General features: G+C 38.6%; 1 protein-coding gene across 1 annotated transcript in view; it reads left to right on the top strand.

Moving 5' to 3' along the window:
• The first annotated feature begins 9,508 nt into the window (after positions 1-9,508).
• LOC120514553 (kazal-type serine protease inhibitor domain-containing protein 1-like) overlaps positions 9,509-19,187 on the top strand; it is a 117,455-nt gene continuing 107,776 nt past the window's right edge. The window contains exon 1 of the mRNA XM_039734989.1: positions 9,509-9,612. The gene's annotated coding sequence lies outside the window, so the exon portion shown is untranslated. The remainder of the gene's footprint in view (positions 9,613-19,187) is intronic.

The raw sequence follows: 19,187 nt of genomic DNA, 5'->3' as shown, positions 1-19,187 counted from the left end.
TGCATCGTAATCTTGCCTTTATGCTGCAATGTCGTGTATTACTCTTTACCTTGTGCCTTACACAGAGAACTTCAGAACACTTTCCCAACAACATTTAAACACAACTCACAAAAATAATATTTTTAACTAAAACATTACAAGGCGAGTTTAACAACCACTTTCTACTGCCTATCACATTACAGTTCTGTCATTTGATTAAGATTCAACCGATTTCATCTTCTGAAGTATTAGTGAGAATTTATGATAACTTAGTTTTTAAAGAAGCAGATATTTTACTTCATCATGTTTTACTAGGCATGTAAACCTAAATTTGTTTTCAGTTCAAGTTCATATTTTTTATGTATTCCATTGGACAGCATGAGGAGACCACATGACATCTTAGGAGGCTGCATATTCTGCCCACATCTGCGTGGTATTCTCCCACAGTCCAGGGCAGGTGAATTGAGATTATTAAATGGGCCATTGTGTGTGTTTGTTGTGACTCTGTGATAGACTCTCACCCTGTCCAGGGATTGTTCCTGCCCTGCACCCAATGCTTTCTGAGATTTGCTCCAGCTTCCCTCTCACCATGCTCAGGATGGATTGATGGATGGAAAATGTATTTACAATGTACCGAGTGCTGTCATTCTCCCTGTGATCCTGAACTTGATTATGAAAACCACACTTACTAGTTTTTAAGGATCCAGGCATTTCCAAGGTATTCCAAACATTTTCTGGCCTTTTCAAAAGATCTTTTGGGAATTCTGTTCCTCCAAGTCTCAATTATTTAGTAATTAAACAGGTAATAATGTTGAACTTAGAATATTTATATGTATCCACCTACTCTCCAATTTTCTACCAACACATCCACTTCAAGGTTTCTTAAGCCTATCACGGAATAACTGGATGTCAGTCCATGGCAGTGCACGCTCGGTAACATGCTTTCACTCACTCCCATGTGGCCAATTTTAAGTTGACCTCCATTGGTCATCCTATTTATTGCTGTTATCTTACCTGGCAATTCAGAAGAGGATCATTACAACTGAAACATGTTTATAATTCAGCCGCTTTCAAAAAGGACAGAAAGACACCTTAAGAGACAGGAGTTAACGGGAGTTTTTGTGACTGCATTCTAATTAGCTATTTGATTTGTAGTAATTTTTTCCTACTTTTGTTTAATATTTACTTTATTTAAAAAATTTAAACCATCTTGATTTTTCTAGTAACTTCTTAATGTAAAACTTCTGATTTGGTCAACATGAATGCAGTAACAGTGCATACTTTACTTTACCCCCTGCATGTGTGGCTGCTCAAGCATTGTCTTAGTTCTTCCATGTGGCTGCAAATTTCTTGCCAAATAAAATCTCTAAATTAAAACAGAATACGGTTACCTTACAACGGCCTTGTCCATTACCATTGCAGCAGGTACGCAAGAGTGGTCCACTAATGAAGAAGGAATACAAATAAGCTAAAGTAAAAAGGGATAAAGAAAACCAAAAAAATGAACTCATAAATTATTTAGCAGAGTTGGGAAATGTGACAGGATTTAAGAATAAGGAATAAAAATAAGGTGCCAGGAGGTTAAATGAAGTTGAGAAATCAATAAAGCCAAAACACAGTTGTTATCAGAAATAAAATATTCCTGTATCTTGGAGCGCCACTCCAAGCCATAACCTTAGATGTTCTAATAGTGAGCCTACTTATAATTCCAAGAGCCAAAATGAACTTTTTGAGGGCTAAATATTTTTTTCCAAAAAACACACAAAGCAATGGTTTTACACAGAAATCAACATAAAATGCCTGATGCTGCGTGGTGGTCATAGTGCATTGACATCTGATTTGTATCTCTTGTCACTGTAAGTGGCAGTCCTCCCAGGAGAACATTGCCATAGCCATGTCAGCTACACCAACCTGCTCGGCACCACGCTCAGCTGATGCTTGCACCTCACGTTCATTTTCAATCACTTGTATCAAAATCGGAGTCTGATAAATCAGGGTCCAATTAAGTGATAATGAGCAAAACATCGTCCACACAGTATTTTCGATCTCTAACCATTTTTGCCGTCATTTGCTTCTTTCTATTTGCATGAGTGTAGGGAATCTCAGTCAAACCAGTGAATCTAACATTCCTTCTAACAAAGAGAGTTCAACGAAAACATAATATTGGGTTTTGCCACCGTTTACAGTTGACTACCCCCATCAACCCCTTCTTTCGACAAAAGTCGACATCCGCCCTGAAAGAGTTAAAAGAAAATCTGAGGTGGCCTTTTGCTATTATGCACCAAAAATCTGGAATACTTTACCAATAGAGATGTGCCTGTAGAATATTTTAAGTAACTTCTATTTTTTTAATTTTGCCTTTTCATAGCTTCAGTTTGGTTCTAGTCTTAATACCCTAGATGCACATAGAATTATCATTCTCTTCAGTAAATCTGCAATCATTATTAATCTTTACTTTTCTCTCTTGTCTTTTCCGGTTCTTTTGTTCTATGCCACCACCTGATCAATATTCTGGGCAACCGCCTGAGACATCTGATTGAAATCAGATACCCCAATGTGTCACGTCACAAGATGAAGCCTAAAAAGAACCAATAAAGATCAGTTTAAGAACATGTATGTTAGGTAGAGTGCCCAGCTTTGGCCTTGAACTCCTTATATTCTATAAGGACTTCATTTCTCTTAATTATATATATATTTATGTATTGTTGTCCATAAAAAAGATGTTAAGGATAGAGCCGCCAGGCAAAAGGAAAAGAGGGAGGCCTAAGAGAAGGTTTATTGACGTTGCGATAGAGGACATGTAAGTGATGGGTGTAATGAAGCAGGATGTAGAGGACAGGAAGATATGGAAAAAGCTGATCCACTGTGGCGACCCCTAATGGGAGTAGACCAAAGAAGAATATATATCTTCTTTATTTAGGTGTATCTTTTGTGTACTATTTTTTCTTTCTTATGATTTTTATCTAAATTTAAAATGCCTTTCTTTTCATGTAACTGCTTTTTTTTAAAATGTTGTATAGCACTTTGAGCTACATCCTTTTTATGAAAATGTGCTATAGAATGAAATATTTGTCAAAAAGTTTCAACAGAATGTAACCATAATGCTAAATCACTAAAGGGCTTTTTTGGATTATAAATGTTTTGTATGAAATGTGCTTTAGAAATGTGATGTTTAATGGGCATGATGCAAATATTAAAGATAACAGTGCACTCAGGTTGGTGACCAAACTGAATATTAATGTTTTATAAGGGGTTTGTTCCATTTTGACTTTTGGATTTTGATTTGGTTTTATGTTATGGCCCCTGCCTGACTCATGAGAAGCCTTCTGAATCTCTTTCTAAACTTAGTGTTTTATCTTTGTCAGTCTATTAATACTCAAGTCAGTCCAAACGTACTCCTACACAATACGATCATAACAGAATGCAATGATGTGGAGTGCTGCTAAACCCTATGTTATTATACACTTTATAAACTTTGTTTATAATAAGGAGGAAGGCCACTCAAAATTCACTTTGAATCACAAAAATAATAGATAAAATAAAAATAGAGAGAACAATACAGCACTTTTTTCAGATTTTGACAAAGCTATTGTTATGACTTCTAGCTCGCTCTCCCAGAAAACAAGTTTTTCAGACTGAGATATCGAGCGTTTTTCACCAATTGCTTAGTCTAATTCGCAGGTGTAGCACAAAATGTGTGCCACGTGTAATCGTGAAGGTTGGTCACCCATCCTGAAAATCCTCTTGTATTCAGAGGAGTCCCATTGGCTGAAAGCTGAATTCTTATTCTGGTACTATGGAACACAATAAATTACAGTAGATATGGAATATTTTATCAACTAGAATATGTATAACTTAGGCATACATACTGCATTATACATCTATATGAAGTCTGCAATAAAAACATTATGTGGAAAAGCTGCTTTTCGTGATGTACAGTATATTACTGAATGCTTTCTATTTAAAGAGTGGGGCAGCTATACCTAGACTATTTCATATCCCTCTAAAACTGAACCCCAAACTGCACTTAGCCACTGTGCACTCCTGTTGACTGCTGGGAATTGGAGTCCTCTCTGTAGCACTGCCACAGGATCATCTCAATAAATGGGCTTGTTTATTAAACAAGTAAATACAGCAACACTGCAACATCTGCACCCGGTTCCAATTTATCTATTTACTAAGAAGCCTCTGCCCTCTTCCTTGATTTTAAGAATGTGGACTGCGGCCACTCAAACATCTCACCCCACCCAGCTTGTTCCCAGACAGTCATCTTGCCCCTCCCAGACTGCTGAAGCTCCTGCAGACCACCGTCTTCCAGTCCTGACTGTGAATAGCTCTCTGTATTCTGTCTCAATATTTTCTTACAAATTCAGTAATTAGCACTGAGTAATTTATAATGCCATGCAATGAAACACAACAGTTCTTTGTTGAGTTCTTTAGCATAAAATGAACAAAATATTTATTTTTGTCTTTCAAAACTCAGTGTATATTTGTGTGGCTAGCTTTGTGTAGATTTGATGAGGGGGCTGTTGGGTGTCCCCTACACAAGCAGTCTAACAAATCTTTTTGGTTTCTCCTTAAATCTCTGCTGCTCAGATTTCAAATCTATCTTGACTATTTTGAGATCAAACAAGAATGAAATCCTTGAGAATGTTGGCTCATTCCCTCAAATCCCTCAAAGTACCATAAGCACTTCCTTTCCTTTCTCTTAAGCCACTCTGGTCTCTAGTGAAAGATAAGGTGAGTTCTTTCCTTTCATTAACTCCCCTCCCAACTCCAAGTCCACCCAAACCACAACTTGGAAAAAGTTTTTAAGTGTACTCCCAGAACTAATTCTGGTTTGCCATTTCCAGGGTCATGAATTTTTCCCTGCAGTCCTGAGCATCAATCCCAGAAGGTCTGATTATCATAAGTAGCAGGAGTCTAAGAACAAGATGGCACATCATTCTGCTGCCATTTCTTGTTTTTGGAGGACTAGTAACCAATCACCTAGTGGCCCCCTTGTCTTTCCAATAACAAACTGCTCAAAATAATTAAAGGAACACTTTGAAAACACATCAGATATCAATGGGAAAAAATCCTGCTGGATATCTATACTGAAATGGACTGGGTAATGCATTAGGAACAAAAGGATGCCACATCGTATGATTGAAATGAAAATGATCAACCTAGAGAGGGATGAATTCAAAGACACCCTAGTCCATTTTGCCAAAATTTCATTGCAGCAACTACAAATCGTATTCAGTAGTTTGTATGCACCCCAAGTGATTGTGCTTGTATGCATGCCTGACAACGTCGGGGTCGGGCATGCTCCTAATGAGACGATTGGATGGTGTCCTGGGGGGATCTCCTTCTAGATCTGGACCAGGGCATCACTGATCTCCTGGACAGTCTGAAGTGCAACCTGGTGGATGGACCCAAACATAATGTCCCAGAGGTGTTCTATTGGATTTAGGTCAGGTGAGCATCGGGGCCAGTCTATGGTATCAATTCCTTCATCCTGCAGGAACTGCCTGCTTACTCTAGCCACATGATGCCGGGTATTGTTGTGCACCAGGAAGAACCCAGGACCCACTGCACCAGCACAGGGTCTGACAGTGGGTACAAGGATCTCATTCTGATACCTAATGGCAGTCAAGTTGCCGTTGTCCAGCCTGTAGAGGTCTGTGTGTCCCTCCATGGATATGCCTCCCCAGACCATCACTGAACCGCCACCAAACTGGTCATGCTGAACGATGTTATAGGCATCATAACGTTCTCCGCAGCTTCTTCAGACCCTTTTAACGTCTGTCACATGTGCTCAGGGTGAACCTGTTCTCATCTGTGAAAAGCACAGGGTGCCAGTGGTGGACCTGCCAATTCTGCTATTCTAAAGCAAATGCCAATCGAGCTCCATGGTGCCAGGCAGTGAGCACAGGGCCCACTAGAGGATTTTGGGCCCTCAGGCCACCCTCATGAAGTCTGATTCTGATTTTTTGGTCAGAAACATTCACACCAGTGGCCTGCTGGAGGTCATTTTGTAGGCTCTAGCAGTGCTCATCCTGTTCCTCTTTGCCAAAAGGAGCAGATACTAGTCCTGCTGGTTGGTTAAGGAGCTTCTACGGTCCTGCTCTCCTAGAGTAACTGCCTGTCTCCTGGAATCTCCTCCATGCGCTTGAGACTGTGCTGGGAGACACAGCAAACCTTCTGGCAATGGCACATATTGATGTGCCATCCTGGAGAAGCTGGACTACCTGTGCAACAACTGTAGGGTCCACATATCGCCTCGTGCTACCAATAGTGACACTGACTGTAGCCAAATGCAAAACTAGTGAAAAAACAGATGAGGAGGGAAAAATGTCAGTGGCCTCCACCTGTTAAACCATTCCTGTTTTGGGGGTCATCTCATTGTTGCCCCTCTAGTGCACCTGTTGTTAATTTCATTAACACCAAAACAGCTGAAACTGATTAACGATCCCCTCTGCTACTTAACTGCTCAGATCAATAGCCTAGAAAGTTCCATTGACTTGATGATATATTTTGATTAAAAAGTGTTATTTTAATTTTTTGAGCAGTATGTTTTTTTCCTGAAGAAATACCTTATAGGACCCTTCCATTACTGTTGAATCTGTCACTTCTGCCAGGACAGAGTTGAAATCCAGTCTAGGATGGCATCGAAAAGCTTCACTTCCATTCCTGATCACGACTGCCTTTATAGGCTCAGACACTGCTGCTTGTACACACTATAGGTAAGGACACAAAAAAGAGATAACAAAAGCAGGTCTTTGAAAATGTCTGACTGAGTTGGTCTTTTCGCTTTCAGGAAAAAAGTAATCTGACTCTACAATGAAAAAAAGTTTATGATTTATGACATGAGTTTACAAAAAAATGAGTGTTATAGTCATCAAACCTCTGAACCCATTACTGGTTGTGTTGGACATAACATTTTAAAGACAGGAAATAAAAGCAAAACGTTTGGAAAAAGGGCTGTGCTATCTGTCGATAGTCTTATATTGAAGAATTCTAGTTGTGGTCTTTCTGTTTTTATGGCTTATGTTCATATTAAAGTAGAAGACTGAGAAATCCCAGGGAAAAAGAGTAAGAATTTTGAGCATTTCTAATGATTCAAAGCATAGATGAGAATCTTGCAGCATAGATTTCATGAAAACAAAACCATATACTCAGGAAATACTCAGAATCATACTCAGAAAATAGAGCGCCATGGTTGTCACTCGGTAAGGAGATCAGTATTCATGTCCCTGGTCCTCCCTGCATGGATTTTGAACATTCTCCCCCGGTCTGTGTGGGTTTCTCTCTTGGTGTTCTGGTGTCCTCCCAAAGTTATGCAGGTTTGTTGTTTTAACGTCGCTAAGTTGGCCCTTGTGTGTGAGTGTGTTCACCTTGTGACAGATTGGCACTCTGTCCAGGGATTGCTCCTGCCTTGCACAATATGCGTTCTGGAATAGGCTCCATGGCTCTGTGACCCTGCTCTGGACTAAACAAACTTAGAAAAGTGCTGTATTGTAATCAGAAAATGACAGATACTGTTTAAAAAATAAGGCCAGGGGTCATCGATTTAGGATGTCAGAGGATTCTTGCACTTGATTGAATTTCCTGAGGTAAGCTGGCGTGACGGATACAAAAAAGTCACATCTGTGCCCTCTAGACTCGTCCTTTGCACCACAGGTTAGGCAGATGTCTCCATGCTCTGCTTTTGTTGTTCTTTTGCAAATAAGTCAACCCATCTGGATGTGAAAATGGCTTTACAAAGACAACTTGCGTTACCAGGATACACATGGAGCTCCAGACAACTTCCTTTTCAGTGGCTTGTGTACCAAAGGCAATTAACCAAGCAGAACAGCAAGAAACTGTCGCTCTTCACTTTTTAAAACTGGCATTTTGCAATGTGATGGAACACTGCATTTGGAGGTATCTGAGACTTCATTAGAGTATAACTTAATTTTTCTAGGTCATCCCATTTTCTGAAAAAGTCATTCTAAAATAATAGTTTTGAACATAATCATGTTTCTCTACTGTTATTTAGGACTGTGTGCTGACTTTTCACTTATGTTTGCTTTCTGTCTCTAGTCAAGTGCTGTTGTGTTGGGGTTAGGGTTATGATATGTCTTTCTGCCCCCTTGGAATTTGGATTTATTTATGTTAATATCTATCTATCTATCTATCTATCTATCTATCTATCTATCTATCTATCTATCTATTATATAGTGCCTTTCACTCTATCTATCTATCTATCTATCTATCTATCTATCTATCTATCTATCTATCTATTATATAGTACCTTTATTATCTATCTATCTATCTATCTATCTATCTATCATATAATTCTACTCTTGTCTGTTTGGTATATATTGTCTTTCCTGTCTATTGTAATTATGTAAACAAAACAGATGGCACATGATAACAAACTGGGGACCAATCAGGTACAACATTTAATAAGAAAACTGAAATTTATAATGAAAAAGGAAGGGATAGATGGACTACTCAAAATCATCCTAAGCACTTGGTAAACTTAAAGGCTTCTTCATCATAGGGTTCTGCTCTTTAGGTCAGCATCGTCCAAAAGAGCACTGAATTCATTCAAGAAGCACCCTGCAACTAACATGTTGTCCAATCCCATGATATAAGAGAGAATAAGAGGTTAGTAAATGTTTTTGCTGCTGTCCCGTGGTCAGTGTTATCTATCTATCTATCTATCTATCTATCTATCTATCTATCTATCTATCTATCTATCTATCTATCTATCTATCTATCTATCTATCTATTATATGGCACCTTATTTATCATTGCATTTTCGACTTTGGTATTCTAATGTCTGTTTTTAACTCATGTCTACAGCTCTGCTACCATCTACAATTTTCTTTTTTCATTTTACTTTCCAGCATATTACTACCTCCACTTCACAATAGCTTTGAACGACATTACCCATTAAAGTGACAAGTTTTCTGACCCAGCTGGTTTTAAGATGTGCCGATTGTGTGTGGAAATCAGTCTTGGTTTCACATGTGGTCAATAGGACAGACGTGTTTAGAGAGAAAACAAGTCAGTCAGTCATTGTGAGAGTGAAAAAGAGAGAGAAGGAAAAAGAGAGAGTGAATGGGGGGAGGTGGTGGGGGGCCTAAAGGCGTACAGGGACAAGGAAACAGTGTTACAAAACAGCTTTAAAGTTGAACCGAATTACGTTGTCGGATTAGATTAAGAGGCGCTAGGTACAAACCATCGGAGTCCGTTACTTCATATTTGATTCTCTAGTGTTGCTGCAGCTAGGTCGACCGAATGATGGGAAATATCTTAAGAATGAATAAATGTGAAATGAAAAGGAGCTATATAGGTCACATAGTCTCTAAAGAAATAGAATACTTATAAAGCCCAAATATGCTGAGATGAGCCTTCCACATGACGGATGGAGTCAGTCTCCGAATTGATAGAAGAAAAAAAAAAAACAAACAATGGGGGGTAGCAAGGGGCAGAGAATGGACGGTAGGAGGGAGTCACATTTCATTCTGACATCACACGCCTGAAGAGTGGGAATGTACTAGCGCTGAGAAGTGCGCTTCTGCACAGCACGCCGCCGGACGCCAGCTCGGGAGAGACGCACGGAGAGCGCAGCGCAGTGCAGCGCGGAGACTTGAACTGGTAAGCCGCTCTTTGCACGTTTACTCTGACAAAAATAAGCGAAAGTGCAAGGTGTGCTGTTTCTTTCTGCTAAAACGTTGACCGATAACTTCTTGATGCATGCATTAAGTTATGGCTTTTGTCTGACGTGATATTTTATTGCGGGGTGACGGAGCATATCCTAGTGGTGTCTGGAAGTAGGCAGGAACCAGCCCTGTACGGGGACCCGGTCCGTGGCGAGGACCATCCACCCACACCCGCACGGCCAGCTTAGAGTTGCAATTTAAGGGAACCGTGCATTAAGGGGGTTGAAATTTGTTAAGTATGTGTAACGTTTTTTCGTTAACTTTAAAGTTTTTATACTATTGCAAATGTTTAATTGGTCATTCTTTAGTATCGTATTATCATTTGTATAGTTTTAGTTATTTATTTGTTTGCCTTTATAGTTATTACTAAATTTTATAAAGTGAACGAAAGCTCAAGTCACAAAATGCACTCTAGATGAGGGGACGCGCTTGTGTCGAGACAAACGTTTTACCACCTGTAAGTGTGTTTCGTTTGGGCCATTCTGTTAAACAAGGACGCAACCTCAATCTCAAAAAGCGGTTATTTTGTTTTAGTGTTTGCTCGTTTGATTGATTTGTAAATTGCCTTTCGGTGGAGCGTTTAGAAAATGGTGACCCCCAAAATAAAGAATGGTCACTTTTTTTTTTTTTTTTAATATAGCAATTCCATCTTTATAATTAAGGCAAATTATAGTTCTCTATACATGAACACCCCTCGCCCGTGTCCACATTTTCAGATGATATCAGGTGCCTTGTCGCTAAGCTCCCAGACACCAAAGCACCAGACCGACTGCTTGAGTAACTCAGCCTATCGCTTTATCTGCCGGTGCTCATATTATGAAATATGAAAATAAAGGTGCTATGCCATGAAACGTCTTGAACTAGCGGTCACTACAGAAAGATGCTAAATAGATGTAAGCACCAAATCTTTAAATTTCTTCGAGTTCATATATAGATTGAGCCTGCAAAGGAATGTCAGATGGTTCTCCAGTTCATTACAGGGGACAATTATTTATAGTGTATCAAAGTCAATATTTAAAAATCATCCCGACCTTTCACATTTTAGGATATGGGAGGAAAACAAAGTAAACACTGCCACAGTGAGAGCATTACGAATTGCACAAAGGCAGTGTTGTATGTAGTCTGCAGGGGCTATAAGGGAACCCCCTCCAACAACTCAGCCACCATGCAATCCTGTTGTATAAATGTAGAAAAAAATATCAAATTCATTTTTTAAACCCCAGGGTTACAAAGTGCCCTACCAGTACTAAACGTACAGCACAAGCCAGCACTGAATGGACTAACAGCCCACCACATTTACACATATAACCTCTCGCAGTGAGACATTTATAGCCACCAATTTATAACACATGTCTTTAGGATGTGGTGGTAAATTTGAGCACTCACGCGAACAAAAGGAGAACATGCAGAAAGTGGCTTGGCTTGGAAAGAAAATTAACCTTAGTCTTTTAATTTCTATAGAAGCACCACTAAAGATTGCTTTAATATGCTGCTTTGATGTTTATCTTGTTTTGAGGCAGGCAGCTTGGCTTAAGGCCCCACATAACAGTGCAACTTAGTCAATCAAATGTATCTTGTGTAGAACTAACAGCTGTTGATATGAATTACTTGAAGTGTCAAACTATGGAGACACCACCAATCAAGGGTGGAAGATTCTGCAACAGTAGATTGAAAAAAATGAAATCATTATAATTAAATAAAATGAATAATAACTTCAAATCCTAAGGTTGCGGATTCAAATCCCACTACTATGTAACCATGAGCAAGTCACTTCACCTGCTTGTGCTCCAATTGAAAAAACAGAACAAATGTAACCACCAATGGAATTTGATCGACTTTGACAACGGCCAGATTGTCTTGGCTAGATGACTGGGTCAGAACATCTCTAAAACGGCAGGTGTTGTGTGGTGCTCCCAGTATGCAGTAGTTAGTATCTACCAAAAGTGGTCCAAGGATGGGTAATAGGTGAACTGGTGACAGAGTCATGGACACCCAAGGCTCATTGATGCATGAGGGTAGCAAAGGTGAGCCCCTCCGGTTCAATCCCACAGAAGACCTACTGTAGCCCAAAATGATAAAACACTTAATGCTGGCCATGAAAGAAAGATGTCTGAACACAGAGTGCATCTCAGCTTGCTGAAGACTGGTCAGAGTGACCACACTGTTCCTTGTCCAGCACCACAAGCACCTACAATGGGCATGTGAGCATCTGAACTGGACCATGAAGTGATGGAAGAACATGGTCTGGTCTGACAAATCACATTTTCTTTTAGATCATGTGGACGGCACGGCATATGCACATTGTTGACCTAGGGAAGAGATGGTAGTTGAATACACTATGGGAAGAAGGCAATCCAGCAGAGGCAATGTGATGCTCTGGGCAATGTTCTTCTGGGAAATCTTGGTTCCTGGCATTCATGTGGATTTTTCTTTGACACATACCACCTACCTGAAGATTACTGTAGACAACATACACCCATTCATGGTGATCGTATTTTCTGATGGCAGTGGCCTCTCTTAGCAGGATAATACACCTTTCCACACTGCAAAAATTGTTCAGGAATCTTTGAGGAACTCGACAAAGAGTTCAAGGTGTTAACTTGGCCTCCAACCTAAAGGATTTAAAGGATCTGCTGCTATCATCTTGGCACCAGATACCACAGGATACCTTCTGAGGTTTTGTGGAGTCCATGCCTCAATGGGTCAGTGCTGTTTTGGCAGCACAAGAAGGCCCTACACATTATTAGGCAGATGGTTTCAATGTTGTGTCTAATTAATATTTATCAAACAATGCTTACATAGGAGACACCCCAGACCTCAGCAAACAATTGGCACCAACCCGATATCTTATTCTACTTGGTTCAGTCTTCCTTATCGTTGTGACATATCCGAAATCACAGCACTCATCCTCTCCAGATGAGGCACTGAAGTATCTCATAAACCGGGAAACACTCTTTGGATAGTTCTTTTTAATGCCAAAAGCAAGATAACTGCAAAAGAAACACAAATAGCAGAATATATGTAGTATACCATGCAGTGCATGCCCAGCTTCATACGTGGGACAAACGTCTAAAACACTTGCCACACGCATACAAGAACATTGCAATGCTCTCAGAAGGAAAGACTTACAGTCTCTGATATATGTACATGCCAATTCAACTGGACACACGTGTAACTGGGATACTGTGCAAGTAAAATTCAAGGCTAATACTAAGAGTGCCATAGAGCTGACTGAATCGTGGCTATCAAATGAAAACACCATTAACAGATGCATGGACATGAACCCAGCATATGCAGTCTTAAAGAGAAGAACATCTAAATAATAATAAATACCCTCTGAACCCCTCCTTACTAAAATCTACCCCCTGCTTCCTCATTTGCTTTATATTGTCTTTGATTCCTGTATGTCTAATCATTTTCCTCTGATGATGATACCTGGTAGGTGTTGAAATCATTGGGAATAAAAGACTATTTTATGATCTGTGATTTATTTTCTCCCTTTGTGGACTTCTTCTGACATACAGTATATTTATATATGTCAGTTTGTTGAGTTTTTGAGCTCTGCCTAGGGACTAAGATGTTAGACTATAAATCATGACTTTCAAGAGAATGTTACTTCAGCTGCTAGTCAGCCAGTTGTATGAAAGATAGTGAAGGAGTTGAATTGTGGCTCTCCACAGAAGACATTCACCACAGAAAGGGACTAAAACAGTGATCTTAATACTGCTTATGAGGATTTACAATGTCTGCTGTTTTCTTATCCTATCAATCAGAAGTGACTGCTATGTAATATTGCAGTAAATCTGTAACTCTTTCAAAAGCTGTACCATTTGCAGGTTAAGTGATTTGCTTTGATTTCACAGGAAATATCTGTATCTTCAGGGTTGTTGTTTAAAGGTAAAGGTGTTAACCACTAAGCCACATGTTCTAATTAGAAGCCAAGCTATGCTGTTAGTTTACTTTCATTTCTTTAAGCAGGCTCATTCGGCTCTCCATATGCCAAGATAACTTCTCTGTAATTGTCATTCTAGTAAATTTGAATGCAAGCTCTCCTTTCTAAATAACCCACTTAATCCAAATCGACATCACCATGTATTTAGCCACCAGGCCGGTGGCAGGGCCCCATCTTGTAATAACGTTAATGGGCACATACTGTTAGGTCCAATTTATGTTAATCAGTTTAGAACTGTTTTTTTACAAATCTGATTTTTTTTATGCATATTCATTATGTAATTAGTATTTTGTAAAGTTTGTAATTGCATTTACCTGTTAACTTAGAGTGCTCTGAGCCTGCACACAGTAAAGAGCGCAACACAAAAATAAACTGAAAACTGAAACCCACATACACACATGACCTATGCTGACTCACTGCTGTGCCTTATGGGTATTTTTTGCGCTGATTCTGACACCCTTTTTTAGGTGCCCTAAATCTATCTTATATGAATTGACTTTCATAACGTTGTACTGATGATTGTGCATTTAGGCAAGGTGACATTTGAAATGTTTTATTATATGATAATAATATGATAAAATATACAATGTAAGAAAACCAGCAGCAGAGAAGTGCATATCCTAAAACAGCTGATTGAATATTATATGAGAATGGATGGGTGAAATATAAAATACCAATTTGGAGACACCTATTTGGGTGCAAAACTTAATTAATTACCTAATAAAATTGAAAAAGAAGAAAATGAAGAAATTACAGAATGAGAGCAGGAACCAGTCCCCCAATTCAATGGCATATCTGTGAACAGTAAGAAGAGACTTCAAATGACTAACCTGGTGTGAAATTAACATAGCGGGACCAGGAATAAGAACAAGAGCACTATATGCATTTGACTTGTGTCATACATGATGAAAGTCCATTCATTGTCCATGCTAAGTCAAATGTTTCCATTACAAGGGTGGGTGTGTTGGAGGGGTTCAGCATTGAGAAGGTGGGAAGTTGTCTACTATATTGCAACAGTCATTGTATTGGACTGGGTTTAAGTCGCCAGTTAATATAATTAACAACTACATCTTTATTTTGTGAGAAGAAAATGGTGTCTATGAAGAAAGGGCATCTGGAGTCACAAACAGATCAACCAGGATAGCATTTGAACCCAGGCTGCTGGAGTAGCAAGGCAGAGACACTGGTTGTTGTGCTACCATGTAGCTCAGTGTGGCTTTTATTTAATAATATGCATTTAATTATGTAGAGGTGCAAAGTTTTGAAATGTGTAAATGTCCACATTGCAAATCAGAAAAGACTGAATTGCTTTGAGGACATATTAGAAAATTCCATCAACGTTTATAAAGTCAGATTGATCTTGTTATAAAAAAAGAAGCATTTAACTAGCAAGTGATGTCCAAAGCCCATTCTTGCTTCCACATTTTTTTTTGTACCTTTGACTTATCTTCATGTCTAATAATTCTCAATATTTTTCTGTAATTACAAATATATCCACAGTGTAATGGATCTGGCAGTAAGCACTGCTGCCTCACATCTCTCAACACCTGGGTTTAAATCGTGGCCTGTAGAGTCTGAACATTCTTTATCTGTTTGTTAACAGGGTCTAGTATGCTGACATTGTTTTCCAAGTACCCTGCATCCCTAAGATGTGCTGGTATGGCTAGAAAGACTTTCCATGTATAGTATGAGAAAGTGCTTAAAAATACAAATCTAGGCTATAATTGACCAGCACTTGGCATTACTAGTATATATAAAAAAGGAAAAACTGTCCTTTGGAAATTTGACTTAGCTGAAAACAACCTCCAATGAAACAAAATGATGACTTTTAGACAAAAGCAGTAATCCAGCAAGGCAATGAAACTGTTCTCCAGATCAATTGAGAACAAAATGCTGTACGTACCTGTAGTCTTTAATGAAATCATGCTTTGGCCACAGCAAAACTTTGTGTGTGCCAATGGTAACTTTCTCCTTCAACTGTTGTGCACTCCTGCTGCCTGATGGGAATTGTAGTCCCCACGCTGGAGTTTGTTTTCAGGTTGCTGACCTCACATTATAACCCTTCTCTCCAATATGACTTATAGTGTATATTTTAGGTTAGACCGGTGGATTGGCCATTTTTGTGTAATTAGCGAACAAACAAACAGACAAAAAAAAAAAAAAAACAGACAAATAGACATCCAAATGGCTTATGATTTCATTTATTGATGATATATTTATTTTGTTACTTTAGAATTATTAATGTGAATTGAACCAGCAGTCCTATATAAAATCTAGTTTTCTGATCATTACATTAAACTGCTTATCTTAATCAGTTCATTCACCTGATATGGCTGAGTGCACCGTGTGAGTAAAGGTGCACTGTAATAGACTGCCGTCCCACTCAGCAGGATGAGACCTGATGTTATGATCATTCATCAATGGAAAGGAATCACAGTGAATGGCCAAAGACATGTGACATAACTTAAGATGAATAAGTAAATGATGTCATTAACTAACAAACACACCTGAAATAGTTTAACATGAAAAAGCCCTTAAGCAAAACCAGTTAAATGATATATTTTTTTCAAATGCTGATTATCCCATTTGGTGGGCAACACTGTGGTGCAGTGGTAGCACCGCTGCCTCGGAGTAAGGAGACCAGGGTGCATTTCCCAGGTGCTCCCTGTGTGGAGCTTGCATGTTCTCATCATATTTGTGTAGGTTTCCTCCGGTTGCTCCAGTTTCCTCCCTCGGTCCAAAGATATAGTAGGCTAGGTGAACTGGCAATCCTAAATTGGCTCTAGTGTGTGGTTAGGGTTGATATGTGTGTGTGTGTCTATTGTGTTTCTCCTACAATGAACTGGCGCCTTGTCCAGGGTTTGTTCCTTTGCCCTATGCTAGCTGGGATAAGCTCCAGCAGATCCCCGATGCTGTTCAGGATTAAGAAAATGACTGACTGACTGACTGAACCCATGCGATGTGTAGTAATGTCTGAGAAAAAAAATTGTTAGTTTAATGTTTTTAATGCAGAATGGTGCTAAGACTCTTGACCAATGAATGAGGATAGAGGCAGATCTTCAGTTCAAAAACTCAGTCCCATGTGACTTACGTTTCTTATTATGCACTGATTTTTCCAGAAGTATTTATTTAACAATATTTTAGCAAAAAATGCATGTGTTTTGCATGATGTGAACATACAATTGGATAACTGAGATATGGATGAAGCAATACAAAGCAAAAAAAAATGTGTCTTTGTATCTGTCCGTCCAGTTACGATGTCTCTGTCATTCCAACAGATGGCACATCACAAATCTTTGTAGTAATGCATTTTATTACACAAATATTTGTGATGTGCCATTGTTGGAATAACACTGTTACTGTATGCATTGCAAAATACTTTCTATTAGATGTCAATTACTTAGATTTCAACTTGTCTTAGACAAGTAGTACAGTTAGAAAGAGAATAAAACATTATTTAATGAAGAATATAAAATTAAACCGAAAACAAACAAATACATTTTTTTTAAATCCAAACCAAAATAAAATCCAAAAGTTAGGGAGATTAGTCAGTCAGTCAGTCATTGTCCAACCCGCTACATCCTAACACAGGGTCACGGGGGTCTGCTGGAGCCAATCCCAGCAAGCACAGGACACAAGGAAGAAACAAACCCAGGGCAGGTTAGGGAGATTAAAGAGGCAAATACTCAGAAAGGCAAAAAAAAAAAATCAAAATAATTAGACACTAGTAAACATCAATAAATTCTTCATAAATTAGGCTGAAAAATCCTTAACCTCTTTAGAGTTAGACCCGAGCATCACGTGGGCTGTAAAAACGGTGCTGAAAGCATTAGTCCTGAGTGTCACTCAGCAACTGTATAAACACGTTTTGTGACAAGTGCCAACAGCGTTAGTGCCGAGCGTTGCTCGGGAAATGATATAGGCATGTCTTACGTAAGCGACAGGCCAGAGTGTTACCTAGGCAAGTGGTGCAGACACGTCTTCTTCTAGCCTTATAATGGCATCTTGTAAGACATGTTTTTTCAGCAGCCCATGTGATGCACAATCTTGAAAGTGACACGAGCAGTGATGATGAAGTGAATCTGTCTTCAAGAAACTGAAACGGACAGTGAATTCTAAAGTAATTCTGATAAATCTGAACATGTGCAGTGTGCTGTTCAAAAGCTGATCAGTCTGGAAAGAAAATTCGCAAGGAATCACCCTACTATTGTGACGCTGGATTGTGAATTTCACCCTGCTTCAAGATATACCGCACAAACAACACATTTTGACAGTGTATATGGTATTAGCAGTATTTTGTACTATAATTATTATTCATTATTATTGTTTTTGTCTCATTATTACACTTTCTACACTTCTGACTTTGCACTTTTAGTGTTTTGCATGATTTACAGAAGTAAGATCAGATTTAAAAAAATGTAATTTTTCAAGAAATAAATGCGATGCTTTTTACATGTTTTTCAAGAAAAAATGTAATTGTAAGAACCATTTTCCTAGTTCTATAAAATGTATGAATATTTACTAGATGATAATGCATAAAATATGGGAGCTTCCTAAAACCCCCGTGAATAGAATTGAGTTGGTATTTTCCTGTCATTTCTTAACAGTTTTTGAGTTAACAATGTTCTTTAGTAAGTGTTTTGCCTTGCCTTGTGTAACGTATAGAGGCATATGGTTTTTTAACCGTGTCCTTGAAAGAATTCTTTTTTGTGCTCACGTTCGTGCTCATGCACGGTACTGAGCCTGGCGCATATCTAAGTGCCAACGGCATAAGGGTCTTTTGAGCGTAAAGTAACTCGTAAATTAAAAGATCTAAGTTTTGAACCGTATGTTTAAAGCATACAGAAGAAGAAATAAATAACCTTTAAGTACAGAAGTAACCAAAGCTTCATAAGAAAAACTAAGTTTATAGAAGATACATTTTTTTCCTTTTTTTTTGCCTTTATTCTTTGTGTGTAACTATTTTTCTTTTTATTCTTGTATGGATTATTTGCCTTTAACTTTCACTAAATATTTTTAAAACGAACTTTTGGACTGAGAGATTTCTTCGACACGCGTCTTACCCGTGCCTGACTTCACCTTACGCAAAGCGAGGAGGTTATTGTCTATTGCAAAAGGGAGAAATTTCCAAAAAAAAAAAAATGTAACCTCCTTTAATGGTATTAAAGAATACCATTGAGATTTATTTATCGAAGTTTAAGGAAACCATGAGAGAGAAGGGACAAATGCAACCACTTCAAATCAACACCCCAGCAACCTAACTGATGTGTACAGCACATGTTGTTCTGCCACAGCAAAATGAGCAACAGAGCTGGAAGAAAATAATCACAAGCCAAATGTAGTCAAAAAATGGGCAGGCCATGTTTTGATTGTGGTTTCTTTTTCTTATTTTGGTGATTTGGGCTTTTATACATTTATTTTATTAACTGTTTAATTTTTTTTTTTCTTAGTTGTTTAATTTTTAAATCTTATCTTAATTTTTGTTTATGCAACACTGTCGCATCATCATGTGACTCGTTCTATCGCAACAATGCATTTCAGCTTTTTGTTAGGGCACT

Source organism: Polypterus senegalus, chromosome 1 (assembly GCF_016835505.1).
Source record: "Polypterus senegalus isolate Bchr_013 chromosome 1, ASM1683550v1, whole genome shotgun sequence".
NCBI classification, from domain to species: domain Eukaryota; kingdom Metazoa; phylum Chordata; class Cladistia; order Polypteriformes; family Polypteridae; genus Polypterus; species Polypterus senegalus.
Note: the sequence above shows the minus strand (reverse complement) of the source record. Positions and strands in the feature narration are given on the sequence as shown.